Raw genomic sequence first — 19874 nt, forward strand, 5'->3', positions numbered from 1 at the left:
CTACTGTCCACCCTGGGGACAGCAGGTGATAGTTCAAGTGTCGGGATCCCTGATACCCACATGACAGGCTGACCTAGATTGAGTTCCTGGCTCCTGGCTTCAGCTTAGCCCTATCCCTGCCATTTTGGGTATTTGGGGAGAGAACCAGCGGATAGGAGATTCTCTCTCTCTCTCTCTCTCTCTCTCTTTCAGATAAAGTAAAGATATAAGTGAAGTTCAAGGTAGAGTATACAATCTGGCAGGCTATGTTCTTGGAGGTGGGTGAAGGAAAGTAGAATTGGGGGGGGGGGGTCTTTCAGCCACTTAATAGCCTTCCTTTTCTACTATTCCCATCCAAGGGAATTTTATCTGAATACCTGGACTTCCTCTTGGAGCTTTCCCATCAAGGAACCTTCAGCCTATTGCATGACAGACAGGAGACTTAGAAGCCTGAATATTTTTAAGGCATTCTTTTAAGCAGTTTTGTACCTCTGCCATCAAACACAATCAACATTATTACTTCCTGAGCCATTGTGGGATAGAGCATGAATTGACTTCCCTCTCATGTCTCCCTTATTTCTTTAGTTTCCCAAGCCAGTTATCAGTTGCACACTCGCCTTCTATACTCGCCTAACATTTAAATGACATTTGTCACCTGCAGGTATCTCTAACCTAAGTCTAACAAAATCTCTAGTTTTCCATGACCTCTTGTTTTATTATTTTTAGCAATCCTTTATTAACATTTTACTGTGATTTCAGGAGGCAGCAGGGAAATGCATTGAATCCATGGTGTTTAACCAGAAGTCCCATCTCATAGTTTACATGCTTTGTGGTTTGCTTCACATAGCTATGATACAATTTAGTATCCTGCTCTTTTAATGTATTGTTTATCTAAGGATTTCCCCAAGAGAATATGACAGTCATTTTTGAACACCAGGCTGATAGTCACATAATTCACTCTTATCTCAAGTATAGAGCTAGTTTAGTGTCTAATAAGTCATTGTTTTCTCCCCCTCATTCTCTCCCTCATACTATGTGTGTGTGTGTGCGTGTGTGTGTGTGTTTTGCAAATACAATATCATTCTGGGAAATGCTACTGCACCATTTGGATGTATTTCCAGAATGTTAAAATAATCAATCATCTCACATCTGTCTTATGACACCATGGAAACAATGTTCAGTTCATTGAACATTAGGGAAAAAATTGTTCTTTTATCTAAAAAAAAAAAAAAACCCTCACACTCAATAATTAAAAGCAATCATGAACATGTTTTCAATGATATGGGTATAATTCCAGTATGTTGCTCACAAGACAGAATGTTCCAATACACTAAGCCTGTTTGAGCAAAAAAAAATAAATCTAGAGACAAACTAAAGGTCCTGTTTGGCTTTTAAAATACCCAAATTAACAGTTAAGTTGCTTAAATACTAATATCAATTATATGTGGTAAGGGGTATAAGTACTGCTGGGCATGTACTTTTTAAAAGACTTTTTTTTTTTTTTGAAAGGCAGAGTTACAGAAAGAGAGAGGGAGAGACATAGAGAGATGGAGAGATCTTCCATCTGCTGTTTCACTCCCCAAATGGCCGCAATGGCCAGAGCCAGGCAGTCTGAAGCCAGGAACCAGGAGCTTGTTCCAGGCCTCCCATGTGGATGCAGGGGTCCAAGCACTTGGGCCATCCTCCACTGCTTTCTTAAGTGCATTAGCAGGGAGCTAGATCAGAAGTGGGGCAGCCAGGACACAAATCAGCATCCATATGGGATGCAGGCATCACAAGCGGTGGCTTTACCTGCCACTCCACAGCGCTGGGCCCTAAAATGTACACTTTTGAACCTACTTTTGTTATCAGCTCTGACTGCTTTTTGTATATCAGTGTTCCAAAAAGATTGTCAATATTTGGTCCTGTCACATTTGATACTCAGGGCAGACACAGCCAGCCATTTTTCCATTCAGGTGCGTACATTCTCAAAAAAGAGCAACACGTGTATGATGCAAAATTATGGTCATGGGAAACGTATTGCTGCTTTCAGATCACTAAGACTCACAGAATTTTAATCAACAATAGAAGCACAGACCCTATTTATGCTTACCAGATCCCTCTGCATAATAGATCCAGATGCTCCCACTCCTACTTTCCTCCTATTTTATGAACAACCATCTTTTCTGGAGTCTCTGACTCTTTCCTGCTAAGCTGAGATGTAAAGGCTGTTGGCAATACTGCCTGTATTTTGCTGCCCTGCTCTTACTATGTAGAACAGCACAGGGCAGGGGCACTAGAGAAACACCAGCTGATCATGAATCAATCATGTCCTTCATTATGACACATTGCCATCTAGAAAGAGTTATACACTAAACTAATTACCTGTGTTCACCTCATTATTAAAATGGATTCAGAAGCCATTTGGATAAAATTAAGCAAACAGAGGAGAAGATGGAGTGAATGCTACAAGAGCATATGTTATACAAACTGCCTCAGAAATGCTTCCCTCGTGCAGGCTACAAGATTGGACTAGAGACAAGATGTAAAAAGGATGGGAGATAGGGAATGTCTCATAAACAGGCACAAACCTACTAAAAGTATCATTCTCCTCGAAACAGGATAGACAAATTCTGTCCTGATGATCACTGTCCTTCAAAATGGAATGTGGAAAAAGCGGGCCGGCGCCGCAGCTCACTAGGCTAATCCACCTTGCGGCGCCCGCACACCGGGTTCTAGTCCCGGTCGGGGCGCTGGATTCTGTCCCGGTTGCCCCTCTTCCAGGCCAGCTCTCTGCTGTGGCCCGGGAGTGCAGTGGAGGATGGCCCAAGTGCTTGGGCCCTGCACTCCATGGGAGACCAGCATAAGCAAGCACCTGGCTCCTGCCTTCGGCCGCGGCGACCATTGGAGGGTGAACCAACGGCAAAGGAAGACCTTTCTCTCTGTCTCTCTCTCACTGTCCACTCTGTCCAAAAAAAAAAAAAAAAAAACACAAAGTGGAATGTGGAAAAAGCAAAGCTGCTACCTTGGACCTAATTCTAAGAAGAAATTGAGTACTAATGTGAGGAGTATCAGAATGAAAGAGGGGAAAGCTGAGAAAGAATTATTCATATCTACTGGACTAAGAGAGCCATTTTTAAAAGTACAGGAAAGATAATCAAATTGATATTGGAAATGACCCCCTAAAATATATACAAAAATGTGGCCTCTTAAAGTTCCCCAGAAGTCCCATCTGGGTGCTACCAGAATTTGGGGTGCTATAAGATATCACCATATGCTTATTAGTAAATCCCCAATATTAATAAGCCCAAGAGGGTTCTTGTCTAATATTTAGAGAAGAATTCTAAATACTGGCATAAATAAATGAGGCAGCATGGTACATTTTAGGCTTTTATTTAGTGCGAAAGATGCATAGGAGAGTGAGAGCTTTATTAAGAGAGAGGTGGATCTGGGTTCATCCCGAGCACCAGGAACCAGCCACGTGGAGGAACATCTAGGCCAGGAAGCCTAGGGCAGGTGGTCCGAAGGCCACATGTCCTGGAGGCGCAAGGCTATAGCCAGCCCTCTCCTGGCAAGAGGCCAGGGAAGAGAGCAAGGACACACCGTGTCCGGGACTTTTAACCCACTTCCAAAGGGGAGTGGTTAATTAACCTGATTGGCCAGTGTGGCCAGGTAGGGTGTGAGGTCACACAGGGGCGTGGTAAAGGCATCAGGTAGGGTGTGAGGTCACACAGGGGCGTGGCGAAGGCATGGTCTTCCAGCTCACAAACCTAATCGATTTTAACCTGTATGCCTGCCTACTTCCAAATGGCAAGGACATAAGGGATTCTATAAGTAAAATTCTCTCTCTTCAATTCAATCAGGAATGTTTCTGATGCAGAATAAAATTATTAAATATACTTGATGTGAAAGGCCAATTCTTAATTTATATTTTCAAAGAATATGTACATAAATTAATGTCTTTATAATCTTCAAATTCCAAGAAGCTTATACAGAGATTAGTACACAACTGCTATAGCTAAACTTCATAGTTTAAGTGTATTGATTAGTTATTAAAACATCCTACCCACTTTTTTCTTCTAAACATTAGGAAATAAGGATCTGTATGAATCAAGTTGATCATAAATAGAGAAATGCAGAAAATCTAGAAAACACCTATTGTCGCTCCCCCATTCGCAGAGGAACGACACAGGACCCTGCGCTGTTCTTTTGTCTGCTCGGCCCTTCCCGGGTTTGCTGCTGGTCCTTCCCGGGTTGGCTGCGGACCCTTCCACCTCCGTGGAAGGGCGGCTCCCCCTGCCACTTTCCCCGCTTCTGCAGGGGAGCGGCACACCGCCGGCCGGCTCTCTGGGGGGCTGCTCAGATGTTATCTGGATGTTCCCTTTAGATGTTCCTGGTACATGTTGTCTCTCTCCTCCTTTATAGTCCTCTTCCGCCAATCCCAACTCGGCTGCCCACACGCCGAGTACGCTGCTCTCCTCCAATCAGGAGCAGGATCAGCTCCTGCAGGTTATTGGTCGAACTGGAGGCAGCTGTGTAAAAGTTGTTTACTCCTCTCCCAGCGCCATATTGTGGGAGAGCAGATGCATAGAATAAGTATTAATTCCAGTAACTTAGTCTAGTCCAAGTTGCTCCCCACAACCTATACTCGGACTTTAAACAAAAATCAATGGACTTGGTGGTAGCTTTGGGATCCGCAAGGAGGGAAGGCCTACACTTCCAGGAATGGAGAGGCCTACTTCCGGGGAAGAAAGTCCTTGTCAAGGTCCCTGAGAGTGCCTAAAGGTCAACCAATGAGGATCAGACCCACCTCAACCTTTAACGCCCATGCCCTGAATCTATAAAAGGAGTTCTCCCAACCTCTGATGCGCGACTTCCCTGGTCCCTGCTCTGTTGCTCTGTTGGGACCAGGGAACCTCGTCCGGGAGCGGAACCCCAATAAAAGCCTGTGAATTAATTGATTCGTCTGCCTGGGAAGATTTGTTACGCGCCGGACACCTTACACTTGGGTCCCTGAGGAAAGAGAACAAAAGAGGCAAGCTCTACCATGGCCCAGGCTCTCTTCTTTGCTGAGATAATTCATTCTCAGACTGTGGCACAGAAACAAACTGGCAATCTTCCTGAATTAAAGAGACAGAGATTAGATTTTGGGCCACTGGAATTTGCTGGATAAAGTCACCAAGAGCTACACAGAGAAAGAATTCTAGAAATTTGCATAGGGATTCCCCCATGTCTTGAAAAAACACCAATCTACAAATGTATATGATGGGAAACCATGGAACAGAACAAAAACCTCCAGAGGACGAAATAATTGCTTGGAAGCTGTAGGGTGAATAGTCCCCAAGTTCATATATGAATTGTTCAAGTTTATCCCAACAACACTGGAGAGGCCTCACAGAGTGCAGGTAGTAGAGACCCAAAAAAGGAACACTTTAGAAATGTGACTAAATTAGCTCTAGAGAAACGTCCTTCTAGACTCACCCTAGAGAGGCTTTAACACAGTCTCAAAAGGATAAAACCAACCTGCCAGTAATTTATCTACCAACCAGAAAATACCCAACATGTTTTACAGGAATATAATAATATTCAGCTCTAAGCAATATAAAATCACAATGACTAGCATTCAAACATTATTATTTATATAAAAAGTTCCAAAATGGGACTACAGGAGAAAAATCATTGGATAGAAATAGACCCGTAAATGGAAGAGATGATATAACTGATAGACTAAGACTTTAAAATAACTATGATTAGTATGAAATGAATGATCAAGGATAAAACATAATAAGGAGAGAAATGGGAGATTTAGAAAGCTCTAAACAGAATAAGAAGAGATAGAAATAAAAATTTGTAATAAAAATACACTGATGGGATTAACAGTAAATTAGACATAGCAGAAAAAAGAATGGTGAACTTGAAAACATAACAAGTTTTTCAAAGCACAGAGAGAAAAAAATTACTAATATCTTGTTAGGCAATGTTTATAAAGAATATTTGGCCGTAATTTTCTTTTCTTATATCATAGGTCATTTCTAAAATGCAAATAACTAAAATTAATAACAAGAAATCCAAAGGAAACTTTATTAAAAACTTAATAAAATTTTAAGTGAGTTTCACAAGGTCAATATAGTAAAATCAATACTATTTCAATATAATAGAAAAACATTTAGGAATTTCTAAAAATCACATTAATTATATCATCAGACATGAAGTAGAGATAAATTTTATAAAATATATTTAGATGTATAAACCAAAAAGCATAAAATTTCTAAGAGAAATTAAGACACCTATGGAAAAAGAGATGCAATGAGTTCATGGAGGGAAGACTCAGAATTATTAAAAGATTAATTTCCCCTAAAGTGATCTATAGACTCAGTCTAATCATAATAAAAACCAAGATGGAATTTTCAGTGGAAATTAACCAGTATGATCTAAATTTCATATGGAAAAAAGGACTAAAAGTAAGAAAAAGAATTTTGAAAAGGAGCAAAGTTGACACGTTTACATCACCTGATTAAAATCTCATTATAGGGCGGCGCCGCAGCTCACTAGGCTAATCCTCCGCCTTGTGGCGCCGGCACACTGGGTTCTAGTCCCGGTCGGGGCGCCGGATTCTGTCCCGGTTGCCCCTCTTCCAGGCCTGCTCTCTGCTGTGGCCCGGGAGTGCAGTGGAGGATGGCCCAAGTGCTTGGGCCCTGCACCCCATGGGATACCAGGAGAAGCACCTGGCTCCTGCCATCGGATCAGCGCGGTGCGCCGGCCACGGTGGCCATTGGAGGGTGAACCAACGGCAAAGGAAGACCTTTCTCTCTGTCTCTCTCTCTCACTGTCCACTCTGCCTGTCAAAAAAATAAATGAATAAAAAAATAAAAAAAATCTTATTATAAAGTTACAGTAACAAATGTTATTGATATAAAGATAAACATGTGTGTCTAAATATTTCCACCATCTATCCATCTATCCATCCATCTTTCTTTCTTTATATCTGTCATCTATTATCTTTGTATAGAATGAAATAGAAACTCTGCAGAACAGAGTACATATCTATCTATCTACTTGTCTATCATCTGTCTATCCTTCCATCTATCATCTCTTCACTGGACAGAGACTGCAGAGATATATCCATTCAATTTAATTTTGTTATGAATGTTCCAAAGTAATTCAGTGGAAAAAGGATAGTCTTTTCAACAAATTATAAAAATAATGTCAGAAAATCATCATAATAAATTGGCAAAAAAAGCATCTCAATCATTATCCTTCTACCATGTAACAAATTAATTCCCTATAGATTGTAGACCAAAATATTAAATCTAAAATTGTAAGTATTCTTAAAGAAATCATAGAAGGAGATTTCATGACTTTAAGCAAAGATATTTTGGTAGGATACAAAAGGCATACACTTTTTATGAAATAAAAGGGTAAATTGGGCTTCTTCAAAATTAAAAATGTTTACTTCTCCAAAGACACTGCTAGGTAGATGAAAAGGCATACCCAAATGGTTTGAAATCTTTGTAAAACATATATCCAATAAAGAATTTATAACCAAATATGCGGGACTCTTACTTTTCAATAATAAGCAAAAACTATTCCAGTATTAAATAGGCAAAAGATATAAACATACACATCACAAAAAACTATAAAAATGACACAAAAATTTTTCTCAACTTTTTTAGTTATTAGAGAAATGCCATTGAAATCATACTGAGAAACCATGACATACTCCTGATAGTGGTTAAAACTAAAAAGACTAGAAATACTGATATTATAAGATTGTCCTGCAAATGGAGCTCTCAGACACTGCTGGTGGAAATGCAAAGCTCCTTCAGAAAACATTACTGTAATTTTTATATACTTAAATATGCACTTCCCATATGACCTAGCAATTTCACTACTAGATATTTACCCAAGTAATGAACACAGTGTATATCTACACAAAGAATTTGAACCAAGCATGTGATTGGTTTGAACTTTCTGGCTCTCTTGTGATTGGTTGGGACTACGTAACTAACGATGGCCACTGAGTGGTGAGAATACTGATATATCCCCATTGGAAAGTGTATATGACTGTGCAAAACCCCTTGGAGCTCTTTCTTTCTCCTTTGGCTAACAATCAGCAATTTTGTGTCTGTGGCTGCTCTTCCAATTTGGGCCCCTGAATAACTTCAAGGAGCCAAATTCCCTTCTGTAACAAAACAGAGATGGAGCTTAAGTGAGAAGTAAATCTTTATTGTTTGAAGCCCCTTATATTTTAGTGCTACTTATTACTACTATGTAATTTTACTGATCCAGAGTGACAAAAAGTTGGTATCAAGAATTACAATGGTGTCACTAAAAAAGAATTATATACAGATATACATACATAGATAGTTACTATGTACATAACATGTTTAGCAGAGATGTGGAATCTTTTTAGCTAAAGTGTGAGAAAATGTTCTCTAGGCTGGTGTGATGGGGAAACATTTGGTAACTTACCAAGAACTTGGAAGACAGATTATGTACCATCTAAGTTCATAGGCCTGGAGAAGCGGTTGATGAACAGAAGGCTAGCAACATTTGCTAACTATTAAATGCATCTGAAAAGGCGCAACAACAAAGACAAAAGTTCAGTTTACATTCATGAATAGAAGAGACAGGAAGAGTTCAAAAATTCAACAACTTGTAGATTTTGAAAAAGTAACTCTCTTCCTTAAGCAATAAACGATAAAAACTGAGAAGACGTTTGGAAGAAATTCCAACTTCAAGTTTGGGACCCCTATGATTCCTTTCAACTGAACAAAGGATCTCAGAAAGATATTAAGTGTGACTCTCTCAGCAGAGCTTGACAGATCAAAGTACCCACAGAAACTAGAGAGGCATGAGCATGAGAAAGCCTGGATCTATTGCAATGTTAAGAGGCATGTCCAGAAAATAACTTGAGTGTAGCCACTGGCATATATTGATGCTTACAGACATCAAACCAAGAAAGAAAAAAAAAAAAAAAAACCTGGTGGTTTGCCCAACTTTCAGAAAGAGCATGAAGCAACAGTCTGGGGATGATACTGATCTTACAGAAGGTACACGGAACAGAGATTTAGTAGACACTTCGCAGAGCACCTGTTGTGGCAGGCAGTTTTACAACACACATTCCTTCACCTTCCTTTCATCTGTGCCTGTCACTGTCTCAGCCAATACAGCACAGCAGAAGTGACAACAGGGTTCTTAGTCATTTGAACACTCATTCTCAGAGGCCTGAGCTGCCGTGTCACAGGTTCATTTTTCTGGAGGCTGCCACGCTGTGAGGCTGAGTCACTCACGGGCCTCCTTGGAGCTGTGTGGTCGACAGTATCATCTGAGCATGGACTTCTGCTCCTTCAGCCCAGGGACAGAAGGTGTGAGTGAAGAAGCCCTCCCAGAAGGGAATCTTTCAGTCCAACTATTTGCCAGCACCAGTCACTTGAGTCACCACTGCTGAGGCCTCAGGCATCACAGAGCTGCGAGGTTGCTGCCCCAAGGTACTCTCTCCAGACTTCCTACATACCTAGTCCATGAGCACAGTACATTTTTTGGTTTTACATCATTGGGTTTTGAGACGATTTGTTGGGCAACAGAAGCTGGTGTGAGTTGAATTGTGTCTCCTTAAATTTCATGTGCAGAAGCCCTCACTCCCAGTACCTCGGAGTGTTAAGTGTCTGCAGACAGAGCTTACCAACACCTTTGGGCTTCTAGCCCCCAACCTATGAGAAACAAATTTCTGCTATTTAAGTCACCTGGCCTGTGATGTTTTGTTATGGCAGCCTGAGCTAACTATATAGTACAATAGTGCAATACCTAGCTAGAATAACTACCCCACTCAGGAGAAGTCTTTCATTCCCAATTCCTGCCTTGCTCTGCCAAGTCCACTTGTATGAGCCTCCAACAGCCTTTTTTTTTTTTCCTCTTTCTCTCTTTTTTACTAAGTCCTTCTCATCCTTAACATTTATTTAAAATCTAGGCTTGGATAATGGGACCCTCTCAGACAGAAATTGGTTTTGGGATTCAAGAAGAACTAGGGCATCTTCCCAATTAGGGCTCAAGGGAAGAAAGAAAGACCCAGTTTATAGAAGCAAACTCAAAAAGCAGACACTCAGAAACAAGCAGGTGAAAGAGACTGGGAAAGTTCCAAAAGGTTTCTTTTTTGAATCTAAACTTTCTTGAGGACCAGCTGTATCCCATCCCTTCCAAGGGGTGACCTCGTGTCCCTATCGTAAACTCTCAGTTTTGAAACTCCCATTGGTTTCTGTGGCTTGCAATCAAAGAGCCCTAAATAATCCAAGCGTCATTTTGGATCCACCAACAGTGACCATCCATGAGATGGGAACCTAAACAGAAAAAAGAGAAAAGACCCAAGTCCCAGCTCCCACCCCTACTGCTCTCAGAAATAAATGGAGAGATCTTTTGTGAGGTCAGAAGGTCTTACATGAGCAAGTGGGCAAGATGAGTCAGGGTAATTTGAGTTATTACTGCAAAGATGACCTCACTGATGCTTAAACAGCCTTGAGAGACCAGGGAAATTTTGAGTAACAGAGAGATAAATTGAAAAGAATTACAGAGACCTGTGACAACAGTGCTGGGCAGGCCAAAACCCAGAATGAACTGAGGTTTAAGAAACAGTGCTAATGAAAAAAATCACTTTGGGAAGAAACATAAGACAAATTGAATCTTCTGGCAGTGTACTGTGAAATGGCTGGCCAAGCTGAAAGAAAAAAATCAATCAATCAATCAAAAAACAGTTTTTCAGGAAGAAGGTGCATGAGCCAAAAGGAAGCTTGGATAAGCCCTCTGAGCTGGTTGCTAATGCTGGAGGACAGGAGGCAGCACACAGATGTGTTCCATTTGTCCCGCTTGGACTAAGCCTGATCCTACAATAGGCCCAGAACCCAGAATGGGCTGGTTCTGTGATAGGATAAGAAGGAGAAATATTGCCAAGCCGATTAGCGGAACGATTCCCGGCCAGCAACTCAAGCCCAGCCAATGACTTTGAAACTTCTTATCCCTATGCAACAGCACTTATTATCCTGGTAGAGGAGCAGAAATATTCTGATAGGTCCTAATAACTAATAGAGCCACCTATATCCTGATAGTAACAACACATATGAGAAACGAAATTATTGTCCCTGGAAACTCTCATCCTGGGGAGGACCATACTTCCCTGTACCTCTGATGTCAGGCCAATCCATGGTATTTCCTCCAGCCAACGATGCATATACAGAAGTGGCATGTGTCATTTCCAGTGTATGATTTGCCATTTCTCAACTCTCTTTTTCTCAACCAGCAGACTAGTAATGTTGCAAACAGTAGCTGTTCCATCAGCCTATGTCCCAAGGGGAACAGGCTATGGTGACTTGTAACACACATGAACAGTAGTGAGAAATAAATCTTTGTGTTCTAAGCCACTATGATTTGGCGAGTCTTTTGCTCCTGTAGCATAATTTCACCTCCCCTGATTCTTACAGCCTGCAAGATCTATGGCAGTGAGCATGAGAATAGAGCATTTCTGGTCACCAAGAGGAATGTCCAAGCTTCAGGAGGTGGCAGTGACAAGGTATTAACAAAAAGAACTGGGGAAATCTGTTAGTAGCTCAGGAGAAAGATAAATGTGGAATTTGTTGGAGAAAGCACAACACAAGAAATCCCCTGGAATGGAAAGTATATTATTCCTTTTGACCCTGACTGTGAAAATGGGCCGAAGCCTGGTAAAACAGGGGTTACCTTAATGAAAAGGATTTATGGGATTTGAGATTCTCTTTGTTTGTTTTATTGTTTTTATGCTAAGAATTTGAGCCAAAGGAGCCAAAAGGTTCTGATTTATTAGATGAACCATATCGGATGGTGACAAAGGCACACCTTCTCCCTGAAATCCTTGTTGGTTTTGGATACGGTCTTTTGGATGTAGAACTCAGGATCCAGTTCCCTGTTTCCTGCCCAGGTCAGAGCTCCTTGGGTGTGGTCCCTTTTCATACACTGTTTTCTGCCTCTATCTTTAAAAAATCAATTCTGGCTCCTACTTGTTTCCCTATTCTTCACAGCAGTCTTATTCTGGGGACAAGAAACTTGCTCCTGAACCTTTACTTGCAGACGTGAAAACAAAATTATGACAGATTTAGCTACAGATCTAATTGGCTTTTATTTGTGATTTATGAATTGGGGCAGCCTCCATTTTACAGAAGAAAATGAGGGCTCTCCTTGGGCAGTAGTAGAATGGTGGCTCTTTAGTCCATTTTCTGTTCTGAAACAGAACACCCAAGACTGGGTAGTTTATGATGAACAGAAATTTATCTGGGAAGTACAAGAGCATGGAGATGACATTTGGCCAGGGTCTCCACGCTGCATCATTTCATGGCAGAAGGTGGAAGGGGAAGGGAGGATGAGGATGTGAGAGCAAAGAGGGGCTGAGTTCGCCTGTATAACCCTTCCCTCCTTCAATGACAGCATTACCTAACCACCTCTTACAGGTCCCACCTCCCAGCACTATTGCATTAGGGATTAAGATTCCAATGCCTGAATTTGATGGGGCATATTCAAATCCTAGTAAGTGGGTATTGTAAGATGGAGACAAGGAAACAGAACAACAGGAAAAAAAACTGATTGGTAACATCAGGTTATTTCCGGTTGCTTTTATGTAAGGATTAAGCCAGATGGAATTTCCTTATTGCATTAACTCAGGCCCAAAATTTCATTTTCAGGAAAAACTGGTCTGTTTTGAGATCTATCTGCTTTCTTAAAGCTTCTCTTCGATTATGTGGCATTTAGCACAAGTGAATCCATTTTGGCTTGGTTTCATTTTCTGGGGCCTCCTGGGGCTCAGTCCAAAATAATGACCCCCTAGAATTGTCTTCTTCTTCTTCTTTTTTTTTTTTTTTAACAAAGCCAAGGGTCCTATTTCCCTAAGTAAATATTTCTTTGCTGTCTATTTGTCTCCTGTATCCTAAACGTCCCACATCAGATTTTCTTCCAGGTTCACTGCCCACTTGTGAAGATATCTATCTTGGAAGTCCTATCTTGGACTCTTTTGCTTCCCACTCCTTGCTGGCCTCTTTGCCCAGAATAAAACAGAAATCGGTGGGAAGCTAAGTCACAATCCTTTATGTGGCAACCCGAGACTCCATACGTCTCAACTTTCACTCAATCTCCTCCGTGTTAATCCTGTCCAAGAGTAACCGCTGTGCCTATCTCTTCCCGTCTGCTGTGAACCTCATCATAAATCATCAGAGACCGCTTGTACAGATGCAACTTTCAATATCATCTCAATGAGTTTAGGTGAGTGATCCAAACCAACAGCAAGAATCCTCCAGGACACTTTTGTAGGCACACTCAAAAGTGGAGTGGCATGATGACATGGAGGAAAATCTAGCCTGTCTGGGGTTTATAAGCAACAGACCTGGAGTATAGTTAGGTCGACCACAGGAACCAACCATGTGAGGTTAAGCTGCTAAAACAGGCTTTCAAATGAGAGGAGATAGTCATTCCTTTGGACTGTTTTGCCTGCCTGTGTCTGGAGAAGGCTGTAGGGTCTGTCTGTGGGTTGAGCTTAGTCTGCGTGGCTGGATTTAATGTGAGCAATAAAATTCACATCAAGTTGGAGGGACTACACTAGATAAAAAGAGACTAAAGGGCTATGAAAACCAAATGCAATCTGAGATCACTTATTTGATTCCAGAAAAAAATTTGATTCTTAGCAAAAAAGCTAAAAAGACATTATTTAAATGATAGGAAAATTGCATGTGGTATACGTACTGTATATTCATATAATTAATTGAATTAAATTGTTTTTTATTCTCTTAAGTGAGATAATGATGTTGTGGAGTTGAAGACCATGTCTTTGTTCTCAAGAGAGAGAGACACACTGACATAATTAAGCCTGAAATGACATGATGTTAACAACCTACATTCCAATGGCTCGGCAGAAAATACGTATGTGTGTGTGTGTGTATGTGTGTGTGTGTGATTATATATATCCAGGTAAAGGGCATATAGTTGCTCATTGTGTCAGCCTTCAAAGTTTCAGTAGATGTGAAAATTTTAAAGAGGATATTTTTTCTTGAGGAATCACTGGAAGAAGAGGCAATTTTGACTTAAATAAATTAAGAATGAAAGAAGCCAAATCGCTGTGTTCAGTTATGTGAGGAACTTCTCAGGCGAAAAGGAGAGGCCGTATTCTGAACATCTCCAGACAGCAGGGCAGGCTCTAGACAAGGGAGAGAGCAGAAAGCAGATTTTGGCTTCAAAGAAAGCAAGCTGTGTACTAAGACTCACTCCTCAGCTACAACCGGCTCTGGTAGCAGGGAGGAAGACACACCGTGTAATCGCTAGCTACGATCTTTGGATTCAAAAGAATTTCTGTTGTTGCTGTTATTGCAGAAGCAGAGGAAGAGCTTCCATCCACAGCGTCTCTCCCAGATACCTACAAAGGCCGGCCAGGGCTGGGCCAGGCGAGGCTGTTGGCTGGGAACTCAATCCAGATCTTCCCTCTGGGTGGCTGGAATCCAACCAATGAGTCATCACCACTGCCTCCCAGGGTCTATCAGCAAGAAGCCAGAACTCAGACCTAGGCTGTCTGATACTACGTACCGTTGTCTTAAACAAGACCGATCTGTAAGGCAAACCACCTCCCTTAGCGACAAGCCTCTGGAGGTCCCCCGGGTTGGCATGGGCAGACAGCATCGCCTCTCCTGGGATGAAGCCACAAAAGCAGTTTATCTTCATGCGTCTTTCCTTTTTTACTCTCTTGACTCTGCTGAAACTTCACTTGAATTCCAGTGTTTCCACCCTCTAGTCTCCAGCCGTTCCATTACTTTCTCTTTGATGGCTTCAAAGCCACAGTCATAGGCCAACAAATAAGAAGGCTCTGAAACGCCTTTGATGGAGTGCTATATGCAACATGCCCCGTTGTCTGGAGCGTGGTTGAGAAACATCACATGTAGCATCTACCTCAGACTCAGCCACCTTTATGATTTCTTTTTTTGGAATTGAAAATTATTTGCAATCTTAAAGCCAAAAAAAATTGACACAGACTTGTGACTTCCTTTAATAACCCTATTGTGTCTCACTTCATACTTCAGGCAAGGGTTTTCTCTCCATTTCTGAATTTCTAATTTCTTTCTTCTTCTTTTTTTTTTTTTTTTTTTTTTTTTTTGACAGGCAGAGTTAGACAGTAAGAGAGAGAGACAGAGAGAAAGGTATTCCTTCCATTGGTTCACCCCCCAAATGGGTGCTACGGCCAGCGCACTGCACCGATCTGAAGCCAGGAGCCAGGTGCTTCCTCCTGGTCTCCCATGCGGGTGCAGGGCCCAAGCACTTAGGCCATCCTCCACTGCCTTCCTGGGCCACAGCAGAGAGCTGGACTGGAAGAGGAGCAATCAGGACAGAACCGGCACCCCAACCGGGACTAGAACCCGGGGTGCTGGCGCCGCAGGCAGAGGATTAGCCTAGTGAGCCGCAGCACCAGCCTCTAATTTCATTTAATGAAATTTTTCTCTGCTTTAAGGATGATAGTGCCATAAACAGTAGTATTAATGGGAAGTAAAACTTGCCTAAGTAGGCCAGCGCTGCAGTTCACTAGGCTAATCCTCCACCTGCGGTGCCAGTACTCTGGGTTCTAGTCCCGATTGGGGTGCCAGATTCTATTCCAGTTGCCCCTCTTCCAGTCCAGCTCTCTGCTGTGGCCCAGGAGGGCAGTGGAGGATAGCCCAAGTGCTTGGGCCCTGCACCCGCATGGGAGACCAGGAGGAAGCACCTGGCTCCTGGCTTCGGATTGGCGCAGTGTGCTGGCCGTAGCACCCATTTGGGGGTGAACCAACAGAAGGAAGACCTTTCTCTCTGTCTCTCTCTCTCACTGTCTAACTCTGCCTGTCAAAAAAAAAAAAAAAAAAAAAGCATATATAGTATCCTTGAGTACAATCAGTTAAAGTGATCCACCCTGAACAATGCCTCCTGCCTCCTTACTCCATGATTCCTGCCCTGAGCCACCACTCAGTGATGGGAATGATTGATTATTAACTTCTTTTGGCATTGTAATATGGCATATCATTGGATTTTATCTTTAAATGAGAGGGTCTTAGGTAGAAAAATAATATTAGCATCTGTTTAGCTAATTTTAAAATGAGGTGTTGTGCATTTGTATGCCTGCCAGTGAAGGATTTCCGTAAGTTGGAAGGACTTGCCTGGTAAAGCAGAAGGTTTCCTCCTGTTGGATAGTACCATTACAGATGGGGACCAGATGGCCAAAGGTACAGCGACCTTAGTGAAGTGAGCTGGTGTGACCATTTCACATCTACTGATTCAATACTATATACAGTTTTCATGGCATGAACAGACCACTGAAGTAGTGAATGTGCTTCCCTGGGTCAAACAGCCCAGCCAAAGGCGAAAATAGAAGTTAGTCTGCCAAATCTGAGCCAGTCAATAATACTCTAAATTGTTATTGAGTTTTATTAGTAAAAGCAAGTCATCATCTTGATAAGGTTTAATGAGGTATAAGTCTGATGAAAACTGTTTCTCACACTGATTTCCTCTGAAACTTTTATGAAAAATAAAGATAATGATATCTCATAAGAATATGACCTGAGGCCAGGTTAAGTATAATTTTTCAGATGCCAAAAACACTGTATGTCAGGTTATTTTGCAATAAACATACTAAGATGAAATTAAAACTTTGGGATGCATTGCTGATTAATGTACTAATGAGTCATGTATTATTGATTCATTTTTATTTATACTTACTGTATACAATTTTATTTACTTTCTGGTTTATGATTTTTATTTATATATCTTCACTTTTTATTTGAAAGAGACAGAGATTTTTCCATCCACTCGTTCACTCCTCAAATGCCTACAAGAGCCACGGCTAGGCCAGGCCACAGTTAGGAACTAGGAATTCCGTTTGGCTCTCCCACGTGGACGGAAGGGATCCAAGTACTTGAGCCATCACTTGCTCCCTGTCAGGGTGTACAGTAGTAGGAAGCTGAAATCAGAAGCAGAGCTGGGACTCGAAACAGGCACTCCAGTGTGCGATGTTGGTGCCCTAACCACTGTGCCCAGTATCACCCCCTGACATTTTTTTTCACTTTAAAAACAAACAAACAAACACACACATTAAAAAAATCAGAGGACACTAAAGGATGCCAGAAAGCAAACAGACATAAAAAAATTTCCCCTCAACAATTTGTTTCATTATTTCATTTAAGGTTTTGCAATGAAGGTGCCTAGAGAATTCAACCATTGGGCAATTTTCACTCAAATAAATAAAGAGAGCAGGAGTGTATGCTACGAGTAAGAAAAAATTTTTCCTACATTTTATAATACTTTTTTATATAATACCATTTCTTTTTCAAACCCAACTTTTCAGGGCTGGGATTTTAAGGACAAGCCCAATCTGATGTTACTTGTTTCAGAGTTGCTTCCCACAGCTCATCTGCCTAAAGCCTTTCCCTGGGCAGGTTGGTCTTGCACTGTCAAACACTCAGCATAGCCGGTTACAACTCCAATTACATTTCCTCTCTCTCTCTCTCTCTTTTTTTTTTTTTTTTTTGACAGGCAGAGTGGACAGTGAGAGAGAGAGAGAGACAGAGAGAAAGGTCTTCCTTTGCCACTGGTTCACCCTCCAATGGCCACCACGGCTGGCACGCTGCGGCCGGTGCACCGCGCTGATCCGATGGCAGGAGCCAGGTGCTTCTCCTGGTCTCCCATGGGATGCAGGGCCCAAGCACTTGGGCCATCCTCCACTGCACTCCCTGGCCACAGCAGAGGGCTGGCCTGGAAGAGGGGCAACTGGGTCAGAATCCGGTGCCCCGACCGAGACTAGACTTGCGGGCGCCACAAGGTGGAGGATTAGCCTAGTGAGCCGTGGCGCCGGCCCCATTTCCTCTCCTTTCCACCAATCCCATGTTGGAGGAAGGAACTGTTTGGTCCTCTGATAAGATTCACTCATTTTAAAGCTGGTAATCCATAGCTTAGTGGAACCACTGGGAGATTTGCCCAAATACAAAATAAAATAAAATAAAATAAAATAAAATAAAAAAGCCAGGTCTTCTCCAAATGACTCCATTGTTCTCAAAGCATTCATCTTCTTCTGAGATGAATTCCCTCAAAAGCTAAAAGTCTTTCCAACATCTCCCCCCACACTTAGCACTGTCAGCTTTTTCAATTTTAGCTTTTCTAGTGAGTGTGTAGTGGCATCTCATTATGGTTTTAGTTTCCATTTCCCTGATGAATAATATTGAGCCTGTTGTCATGTGCATATTTCTAAGTTGGGTATCTTTGGTGAAATGTTTATTTAAGTACTTCGTCCATTTTTTAAATTGAGTTATTAGTCTTCCTGTTCATTGAGCCACAAAACTTCTTTTTAAAGATTTATTTTATTTATTTGAAAAAGTTACAGAGAGAGGTGGAGACAGAGAGAGAGGTCTTCCATTTGCTGGTTCACTCCCAAAATGACCACAATGGCCAGAGCTGAGCTGATCCGAAGCCAGGACCCAGGAGCTTCTTGCAGGTCTCCCATGCACATGCTGGGCCCAAGGACCTGGGCCTTCTTCTACTGCTTCCCCAGGCCATAGCAGAGAGCTGGAGCAGGCAGGACTCGAACTGACACGCACATGGGATGCCAACACGGCAGGCCAGGCTTTAATCTGCTACACCATGGTGCCGGCCCTCACAAAACTTCTTTACATGTACTTGGTATACGAGTCATTTATCAGGTATATGTTTTGCATATGTTCTCTCTCAGTATATGGCTTGTCAGATCTTCTCCTTACTGTTGTCCTTTGAAGAACAAAAGTTTTCAGTTTTGATGAATTTCATCAACATTTTCTTTTATGGAGTATGACTTTGATGCCACGTCTAAGAAGTTTTTGCCTAACCTAAGATCACAAAGAGTTACGTCTTTACTTCTTGAAGATTAATAGGTTCAGCTCTTATACTTAGGTCTATAATCTGTTTCATGCATGCTTTTGCATGTAGTATGAAGAAAGTGGCTAGGTTTATTTTTTCACCTTTGTATATGCAGCTTTCCCTGTACCATTTGTTAAAAAGATAATTCTTTTCTATTGGATTACTTTGGAACCAGTATCAAAAATATACTGACAATGTATGCAAGGGCTTATTTCTGGACTCTTTATTTCACTCCCTTGATCTTTTCCTGCCCTTATATTAATATCACATTGTGTTGATTACCAAGGTTTTATAGTAAGTCTTAAATCAGTTCATGTAAGTCCTCTGACTTTGTTCTTCTTCAAAGTTGTTTTGGAATTTTAGGCCCGTTGCATTTCTCTATAAATTTTAGAACCTGCTTGCCAATTTCTATTTAAAAACATCCTGTAGGGATTCTTATACAGGTTGCATTGAATTGATGGTTTAATTTGGAGGGAATTGCCAATAATGTCTTCCCAATGCATACAGATGAAATACATCTTTATTTACTTGTCTTGTTTAATTTCTCTTAACAGTGCTTTATAATTTTCAGTGTACAAGTCTTTCAGCGTACAAGTCTTTCTTTCATTAAATACATTCCTAAGTATTTTATCATATTTTCAATAGTTCACTTAATTACATTTTTGATTGTTCATTGCTAGTTTACAGAAACAAAGTTGATTTTGCATATTAATCTTTTATACTCTGATCTTGCTAACCTAGATTATAAGTTGTAGTATTCTTAAGATCTTCCTAAGATCATGTCATCTGCAAGTAAATTTTTACTTCTTCCTTTCTAATCCATATGCCTCCAATGTCTATGTTCTTGAATAAGAATGATGAAAATGACATCTTTGTCTTGTTCTTGATGTTGGGGGGGAGCATTCAGCCTTCACCACTGAGTGTAGCATTGACTTTAGGTTTCTCAGAGATGTCCTTTATCAGGTTTAGAATGTGCACCCTGAATAGGTGATGAATTTTGTCAGATGCTTTTT

Source organism: Oryctolagus cuniculus, chromosome 1 (genome assembly GCF_964237555.1).
Source record: "Oryctolagus cuniculus chromosome 1, mOryCun1.1, whole genome shotgun sequence".
Classification (NCBI taxonomy): Eukaryota; Metazoa; Chordata; class Mammalia; order Lagomorpha; family Leporidae; genus Oryctolagus; species Oryctolagus cuniculus.